This window comes from Notamacropus eugenii, chromosome 4 (assembly GCF_028372415.1).
Source record: "Notamacropus eugenii isolate mMacEug1 chromosome 4, mMacEug1.pri_v2, whole genome shotgun sequence".
Classification (NCBI taxonomy): Eukaryota; Metazoa; Chordata; class Mammalia; order Diprotodontia; family Macropodidae; genus Notamacropus; species Notamacropus eugenii.
This window is the reverse complement of record NC_092875.1, coordinates 159879101-159889389: the sequence shown is the minus strand read 5'-3', so window position 1 is coordinate 159889389 and position 10289 is coordinate 159879101.

Sequence of the window (10289 nt, the reverse complement as noted above, 5' to 3'; positions counted from 1 at the left end):
TCTCTCTCTCTCTCTCTCTCTCTCTCTCTCTCTCTCTCTCTCTCTCTCTCTCTCTCTCTCCCTCTGTATGTGTGTCTATATGTCTATCTTTCTCTGTCTCTATCTCTATTTCTTTAGCTCTCCTCTTCCTCATCAAGTTTCTGGAGGTGGATAACAATTCAAGCAAATAAGAGTATAATGTATAGACACAAATTATAGAAACATATATAAAGCACTTCGCAAATTCAAAGCTCTGTTACATTGCTATTATTATTAATTGTATTTGTCTAATTAAATTGAATTACACCATAGTGATTCACATACACTAGTAGCAAAACTGATACCATTCCAGACTAAACTGACAGTGACTGAATAAGCTGACAGCAATCTCCCATTAGTATTTCAGTTGTTTTGACAGATACACAGGACTTAGATGGTTCTAATAGATTTGGGGAGCTCTGAACTCCAGGTTTTTTTGTTTTCATCTTTATGTTTTTGTGTTGTTTGTTTGACTTTTTTTTATTTTGGCTAAGAGCATTTTCAATAATGCTTGGAAAATGGGTTGCTATTAAAGGACTAGATCTGCATAGTCAAGGCGTCCAGGATGTGTGTGAGCATCTATGGTAGGCAAGATTTTAGGCTCTTACTATTTCTAAGTGGAGAATTTGACCTAGCTAAATACTTAAGTTGATGTTCATTAACCATCTCAGTGCTGGAAACACTCAACCTAGTTAACCCCTTTCATTTTAATGTGGGCTTATTAAGCACCCTCCTTGGATCTAACCCTGTGTGTTTTAGGTTTTGAGGAAAATACAAAAGAAGTAGAAGGCATGGTCTTTGCCCTCAAGGAATTGTTTAGTTAAGAACTCATATTATAGGGTAATAAATGTCTGAAAACATCTGTGAAGCACAATGATTTACTGTCTGAGCTACTATATAGCTATTTAAGCTGTGGTGATTCACAAAGCTGTGTACAACACTTCATAGTTTCTCTCTGGGCTGAGTCCTATTCTTTTATGTCTGACAGCATCAGGACTAACAGTGAAGAAGCCTGCTATCAAAAAATAACATTTAAAATACTATTTATATAATCCTAAGATTAGCAACACAACATTTTTTGGGAAAAAGTCATAGTTTATTAAGAATAACTTATATTCCACTTACATATGTTTGCAGTAGAAGAACAAAGTCATTTTTATCCTTTCAAGCATTACTGCTTTGGAACTGGCAAAGAATCCCTTTCACATAACACTTTCTTCACAAAATTTGTTATTTATAAATATAGCATACACCAAACACTTGCTTTCAGTTAAAAAAAATTTAAACCCAATATTTATGTATCGCATACCCTGTCTGCATGATAAAGCAAAGATTTTTGTTTAAACCCAACATAGCAATTTCGTCCAAGTTAATGAAGATGTTACACTGTTGACAGATCAACCAACAAGCATTTTTTTAAGTCCCTTGTCATATTAGTGGAGAGAGAAAAGACTTTAGAGTCATAGAACTTGGATTCAGATTTCAGCTTAGACTGTTTCTACCTGTATGACCATGGAGAGATGTCGTTAACCTTCTTGGGCTTCAATTTTCCTCATATTTAACATGAAAGTGTTGGACTAGAACAATCATCTCCAAAGTTGGGGGGGTGTCATGATTCCCTTGGAAATTTGTATCCTCAGGAGGACCAGGGCATGATGCCAAGGAGGATGTAATCAACCAATCAGAGCACGAGAAGCTATGTGCAATCCTGAGGCTTGCTTCTAACACAAACACACCTTACCCTCCCTCTGTTATGCAAGATCTCAACCTCCTGGCAGTTACAATCCAACCATTACTTAGGCATCCACAGAAAGAGGTGTGAAGGTGCCTTTGAAGAAAAAGCCTAGAGTTTCACCTCCTGCAACCAAATCACCCCCTCCTTTCCCCCCTCCCAGCCCACCCACTGAATCACAGCCATGGCAGGCTCCCCGCCCAGTTTATTCCATGTTCCCAGTGACCAGTGAATGAGAATGTCCTCATTTTCATTTTGGGTGGCACAGAGGGGATAACATAAAATTAGCATAATAATAAATATTATTATAATCATTATTATTATATGTAATATAAATATTATTAGTAATAATCGTTATTACTATTGTTGTTCAGTCACTTCAGTTTAGTTCTGTCCTACTCTTTGGGGTTTTCTTGGCAAAGCTATTGGAGTGGCTTGCTATTTCTTTCTCCAGCTTATTTTACAAATGAGGAAACTGAGAGAAACAAGGTTAAGTGACTTGCCCAGAGTCACATAGCTAGGAAGTACCTGAAGCTGGATTTGAACACATGAGGATGAGTCTTCCTGATTCCAAGCACAGAGCTCTATCCACTGTGCTACCTAGATGCTGCCTTAGAGTCTAAGGCCAGATTTGGATTCAGGTCCTCCTGACTGCAAGCCCAACACTCTATCCACTGTGTTGCCTAGATGCCCTGCTATTATTTCTAGTTAGAATTTATAGAATGCTTTAAAATTTGCAAAGTATTTAACCTATAGTAACACATTTGATCCTCACAACAACTCTATGAAGTAGGAGGTATTATTATCCCCATTTTACAATAGAAAAATAAGACTGATAATGGTTAAGTGACTTGTCTAGGGTCACACAACTCATAAACTAAGGCCAGTTTCAAACTCAGGTCTATCCTGACTCCAAGTACATTGATCTCTATCCACTATGCTAAGCTTCCTCTCTAAGCATTCATGGATGAGTTGAGATCTACATCATAGATTTCATTACATTAACTCTCTTCCCCTAAACATTCCCCTCTTTCAAACTTCCTTATTTCTCTTTTGGGGACCATTGTCCTTCCAGTTACCCAGGTCTTTAACTTTGTTGTCCTAACTCACCTCATGTATCCAGTTGGTTGCCACTCTTTCCTGTTTCCATCTCCACAACCTCTCTTAAATTCTTCCTTTTCTCTCCATTCAAGCAGCTATCACTTTACTATTGCAATGGCCTCCATACTGATGTCATCTCACTCTCTATTCCATCCTCCATATGGTTTCCAAGCAATTTTTCCAAAGTTCAAATCTAATCATGTCACTCTCTTCCCTGTTCCCATACTTAATAGAATTATAGTTATTACTGTTTGCTAGGCACTGTGCTAAGAGCTTTCTAAATATTTCAGCCTCACAACCACCATGAGAGGTAAGGGCTATTATTGTCCCCAGTTTACAGCTGATGACACTGAGGCAAAGACAAAGTGACCTGCCCAGGTCACACAGAATCTACCAAGTGTCTGCGGCTGGATTTGAATTTTCAGCACCGAAGGCACTATACCACCAAGCTGCCAAAACTCTAGTACTTCCCTATTGCCTCTAGGAATGGATAGCTCCTCCATCATTTTGTATTTAAAGCTCTGTGTAACCTGGCCCCATGTAAGCTGTCCATCCTTATTATACATTACTTTCCTTTCTATACTCTAAGACCCAGTCAGACTGGCGTTTCTGCTGTTCTTCACACTCATACAAAATGATCCGGAAGTTTAGAAATGATACTGTCCTGTAAGAAGAACTAGGCAAAGAAAAAAAAATGTGTTTAAATGGAAAACTTTCTGCTTAGTTAAAATTAGAGACATTTCACTTGGACATGTTGTTTTTGCAGTGTGTGGTGATTATCTTCACCAAGAAAAATATTGTTCCTGCTGAAAAGCTGTTATTTTTACTGACTACTATGACCTATTATCTGATTATTACATTGTATGTCTTTTACTTGTAAAGTATCTTTTTTAAAAAAAGAAAATCCAACTGCTTAGCTAACTAGAGTTGACCAAATTAACTGCATAGTGCTTTACAAACAATTGTTATCTGCAAGCCTACTTATCCTCCTGGACATATACAGTTTTTGTTTTTTAAGTATATTCAATCCCATCATTCTCACTAATATATTATCAATATATGATATTATTATATTAATACTTGACACTATTTAAAAGTGTGAAATATTTTGTACTATTAATAAAGGTAATAAGATATTTATACACTTATGTTCACCTTTTATCCTTTCTATTTTGTGTATGGTTCATATTGCATAAATATATTAATATAGTATATAATTATGAATACATATATACAAATACATGCATACACATACATATATGGATATATATTATTGAGCTGTGTATATACATACCCATTATATATGCGTGTGTTATATGTGTATATATGTATATGTGTATTACCTCACCCTAAGTGAGTACTTGCAAAGACCTTGGCCTAAAGGGTACAAAGTCTCCCAGTGCATCCTGAATCATCTCCAGTCATCCTACTGAATATCTGGTCACTGGATTGAGATGGCTCTGGAGGACAAGTGAGGCTGGTGACCTGCACAGCCCTCCCTCACTCCAAACAAAGTTAAGTGCAAGTCATGTCATCATTTCTCTGATGGCATGGTCTTCTTTGGCAACAAAGGATGAACACAATGTATGTATGTATATATGTATGTATACTAAGTATCTGAAACTGGATTTGAACTTTCAGCACCCATGTTACTACATCACCTAGTTGTCAAAACTCTAGTAATTCTCTACTGCCTCTAAGACCTAATATAAACTCTCCCATTTAGTGTGCAAAGCTCTGCATAACATGGCCCCAACTGATCTGTCCAGCCTTACTATACATATATATACACACACACATATTTATTTATTTATGTGTGTATATACATATACATATATGTGTGTGAATGTATAAATGCATGTGTATGTGTGTATGTGTGTGTGTGTATATATATATATATATATATATATATATAGAGAGAGAGAGAGAGAGAGAGAGAGAGAGAGAGAGAGAGAGAGGGAGAGAGAGAGAGAGAGAGAGAGAGAGTATACATGCTTATTTTTTAATAGGGTTGGGTAATAAAAGTAAAAGAAGTTTGGAGACCTTTGGACTGATGGACTCTGAGATTCCTCCATCAATGAATAAGTGATCCTACAATGTTCCAAGCACTGAACAAAGTACTAGAAACATAAAATTCCTGCCCTCAAGGAGTTTTCATTCCATTGAGGGAAAGCAATAAATACACACAGACATACACACAGCAATTTACATTCATTTATTAAACATCTACCATATGCCAGGCATTGTACTAACGGCTTTGCAAATATTCTCATGTATGTATATACACTTATATATTCTAATGCATGTATGTATATGCCATACAAATACTTTGTGTGCAGGATACATGTATGCATGTGTGCATTCATGTGCATGCATATACATATGTGTATTGTACATATAAACTTCTTTAGGTGGGAGGAAGGCCCTAGTAACAAGAGCTGGAAAGAAGCTCCTCATTCTAAGAGGCAGAGGTCTCATATTCCTTTTGTGCAAAATAGATAAACACTAAAGCCTATAAAAGGTGGCCTGGTGATGAGAAAGTGCTGTTCATTATAAATGACAAAGTACTTGCTTTGGTGTTAGGAAAACCTGGGTTCCAGTCTCACCTCTGACATAGACAGTGATATGATCCTGGGCACTCTCTCCATAGGTCTCTGTTTCTCTGGCCAGCCTCTAAGACGGAACATCACAGAACGGGTGCTAACATTCATTGGGAGGGGAAGTTCCTGAAAGAAAGTTCTCTAGTGGAGAAAATCTTAGGTCTGGTTTAAAAAAAATAGAAACTGTCTCAAGAGGTTGTTGCAAGGATTAAATGAGATTATGTACATAAGGTACTTTATACATCTTGAGATTAATATAAATGTGAGTGGAATTCACACTGAATCTGTTTTCAGTGGAATTGAGACAGAAATGCTTGTGGAATAAATTACTATCCTGTTATTCTTCTGTATTTAATGCTTTGGGGATTATTGCAGATGGATAAAAAAAAACTGTTTTTTGAATTATTTGTGGTGGTGGTAGTGGTGTTAACAAGGACTGCTTAGAAAATTTTAATTTAATTTAATTGACTCATGTCACCCCAACCAGTTTAGGTGAATCACTCTTTTGAGTTTCAAAAATAAACCAGTCTCTTCTTAGGAATGTTTTAGAGAAATGTTTTACACTGTATTGAACATTTTTGAGGCATTCGGAAGAGTCTCATCCATCCTAATCAATTTTGCCTAGACATGACTCAACTTCCACTGTTGTGTCCAATCAGCAAAAGTGTCAGTCACTGGCCTGTGTGTTGCCGATAGCCCTCTGTCCTCATTTCTTCATGGCGGAATGCATGTTGTTCTTTCAGGACAATTTCCTTTCGCCTGCTTTCCCAGTGTTCCTGGCCCTGACAGGTTTGCCCCAGTTGTGGCATTCACCATATGGCTGGGCTTAGCTCCACCCTCTCTCTTAATAATTCCATCTTAATAACCAGAGCCTTGCACTACTTTCACTGGGGGCATTTAGAGAGTCTAGCCTCAAGCCACCAATTCTGACTAGTCCATCTGTGATGATGCTAATAATGTTAAAGGTCCTTTTCTATTCACTCAAACACAGTGATGTGACCTAGGTGATTATGCCTCATCTCATATATTTTGTCATTGGGATGAACTAATCTAGGACTCACATGAATTCTGCTTCTCTGAAATCCATCATGTAAATTATTCTTTACTCATTCTTCATGTGCCTTAGAAGCGTATGCCTAACCAACCACTTCTAATGTGTCTGATGCTATTTGTCTCCTTCCTAGCATAGGAAACAACAAGGTGATATACTTAAGTCCATATTAGAGTAAATAAGGAATCATTCTGTGTTTCTTGGTGCAACAGATAGACAGTCAGGCTTGGAGTCAGGAATGTCTGAGTTCAAATCTGACCTCAGACACTCACTAAATCTGTGATCCTGGGAAAGTCTTTGCCTCCATTTCTTCATCTGTAAAATGGAGGTAATAACATAGCACTTACTGAGATTATTTGGGAGGGTCAAATGAGATAATGTTTGTAAAATGCTTAGCATAGTTCCTAGCATATAGTGGGTACTATATAAGTAGTAACACATCCTCTCACTCTCTCTCCATATATAGATATATATACAGATATGCATATATGTATATGGAGAGAGTTACTCTTTACATAGAGACAGACAGTAATATAATATCTACCTCCAAGTTTCCAATGGCAATAGGCTAGCTCTCCAAGGCTGCTAGGTGGGTTTTCAGTTAGGTTGAGAAGGTATGGGTTCTGGAATCAAAATTTGGGGGGAATGAGAGACAGACATAACAGAGACAGGGAAGATGGTTCAAGAATGAGACCAGGCATTCGCTACAGACAGACAGGGCACCCGCCACCAAAAGAAGTGCAATATTGTGCGTAAAGCATAAACAAACTGCAATAGATATTTTTTTCTATGTGCTATGCAAACAAGATATCTTTTTTATTCCTTCTCCCTCCTTCATCCTACCCCACCCCCAACCAATCCATGCACATTTTTGCATTTTTTTTCTTTTGAGTTTATTCTCCTGTTATACTGATTACTATTCCCTATGCACCTCACTGGCACTGTTGTAGTTGTTTTCATCTTTATTCATTTACATAAAGAGTTTGTTTTGCATTTTTGCTGAGTATGACTGTAAATGCCACCTTGGTGTGGCAAAGGTAGGGACTGTACAGCTCTGATAAGGTTTTATATTTCATAGCCTATATAAGCTAAAACTGTGCTCCTACTTTGGTGGACAGAGAAACCACCTGGGGATATATTTTATGAAGTGTTTCATCTTATATGTTTAAATAGCTGAATTCTGAATGTCAGGCTTATAACCGAAGCTGAGATCTGTTCCAGAGACCAAGATCCTGCTTCCATCTTTCTTGGTTGTAGTCACCCAGGGTGCCTCACTGCCCAGGTGCCAGGGTTTGCCACCCCTGGAAGGCCTAGTAGAGGAAAGAACACCCATATATACAGCAATGCCTTGGAAGTCAGTTATCATTAAATCTTAGTGTTAACAAGAGGAGGCTTGAGGAGTAGGGATTGTCCCTGTAGTGGAGTTAGATGTCAAATAGAGAGCTAGGTAGAAGATTGATGATAGATAGACAGACAGACAGACAGACAGACAGACAGATAGAGATGGGGGGGGAGAGAGGGGGGTGAGAGAGAGAGAGAGAGGGAGAGAGAGAGAGAGAGAGAGAGAGAGAGAGAGAGAGAGAGACAAAGATTTTTGGAGGGGAGGGAGGGAAGGAGAAAGGAGAGGCAAGAAGAAGAGAAGAGAAAAAGGGGGAGGAAAGGGGATGGAAATGGAAAAAGATTTCTGGTTCAACAACCCATCAAAATATCCTCACAGCATATGGGAAGCAGTTGGGGGACATCTCCACCCACTTTAAAATAGGGAAGAAGGAAGGGTCCCAGATTGGAGATATCCTCAAGGTGGAGGTTCTACACTCACATAGGTGTGTAAGTTTTGGTTTTGTTTTTGTTTTGTTCTTTTAAGGAAAAATGATTTCACCCATCATTGTTGCTCTATGACTTTTTCTAGTCATAATTCTAGACTTGAGCCTGGAAGGTAGCATTAGAGAAAGGAGGATTTATCAAAATACTTTTTGACCCACACACCTTCAACTAGCAGTTGTGTGAAACAAGCAAACAGTAACTAAGGCCTCCCTTTCCCCTAAAATGTAAGGCTTCATATTCACTAAGGAATGTCCTTCTCTCTTCTCATCCCCATGACAGTTACAAATATTATTCTTTCCTCATGCAACATGCACCCACTGTCACTAAAGCTATAATCCAAGATGCTCTCTCTACTTTTTTTACTTTCACTAAAATAGCTTTTCCAAATTTCCATAGTTCTAAAGATGCTCTGTCCAACCTTTGGGAAGTAAAATCCTCTGTCATCTTGTAAATGGTCTTCTTATGCTTGTATGTTGGGTGCCTCAGTGTACCAGCTGCTTATCCTAACCTGTATCTATGCTACTTGAATATTTTCATGACTTGCTAGGGCTTCCTATAGCTATTTGGTAAATCCTACTGTATTAATCCTGCCTATCCTGTGTTCTCCTGTACTTCATGAGATAAAATACATGGCGAAAATATTGAAGCTATGCAATTACTAAATGATCACTGAAACTAGTAAAATTATTTTAATAATATTTTATTTTCCCCAATTATATGTTAAAACAACTTTTAATATTGTAAGTTGAGTTCCAAATTCTATCCCTCCTTTCCTCCTTCCTCTCCCAGGAAGCAATTCGATATGGGTTATACATGTACAATTCATATTAGTCATTCTGTACAAAAAGACTCGAACAAAAAAATGAAAGAAAGAAAATGAAAAATAGTATGCTTTAGTCTGCATTCAGATAATATCAGTTCTTTCTCTGGAGGTAGAGAGTAAAATTATTTTTGAAATAATAGTTATACTAATTGATTGTTGGTGGAGCTGTGAGCTGATCCAACCATTCTGGAGAGCAATGTGGAACTATGCCCTAAGGGCTACAAAAATGTGCATGCCCTTTTGACCCAACAATATCGCTTCTAGGACTATATCCCAAAGAGATCATGTGGGAAAGGGTCCCACATGTACAAAAATATTTATAGCAGCTCTCTTTGAGGTGGCCAAAAACTGAAAATCAAGGGGATACCCATTAATTGGGGAATGGCTGAACAAGTTGTGGTATATGAATGTAATGGCATACTGTTGTGCTATAAGAAATGATGAACAGGAAGACTTCAGAGAGGCCTTGAAAGACTTATATGAATTGATGCTGAGTGAAAGGAACAGAACCAGGACAGCTTTGTACACAACAACAACCACAGTGTGTGAGGAATTTCTCTGGTAGACTTAGCCCTTCACAGCAATGCAAGGACCTAAAAAATTCCCAATGGATTCTTGAGGCAAAATGCCTTCCACATCCAGAGAAAGAACTATGGAAATGGATCACAGAATGAAGCAGACATTTTCTCCTGTGTTATGTTTTGTTTTGTTTTGTTTTCATGACTTCTCCCATTCATTTTAATTCTTCTATGCAACATGACTAAGATGCAAATGTATTTAATAAGAATGTATGTGTAGAACCTACATAAAATTGCACGCTGTCTTGGGGAGGGAGTGTGGAGGCAGGGGAAAAAGAGAGGGAGGGAGGGGAAAAAATTCAAGATATATGGAAGCTATTTTAGAAAACTGAAAAAAAATAATTAATTAATTTTTTAATAAAAATAAGTTACCTGGACTAAAAAAAAAAAGAAATAATAGTTATTTTGAAATAATTAATAGTAAAGCTATTTTTTTAAATAGTTACACATCCTATGGCCAGGGTCAGCTGCTGTCCTAGCTCCAAACTTAATCCTCGATATTCCCTCTTTCAAATCTTTTAACCCACTGGCTACCTTTTTAAAAAATCAACCAATATAACCT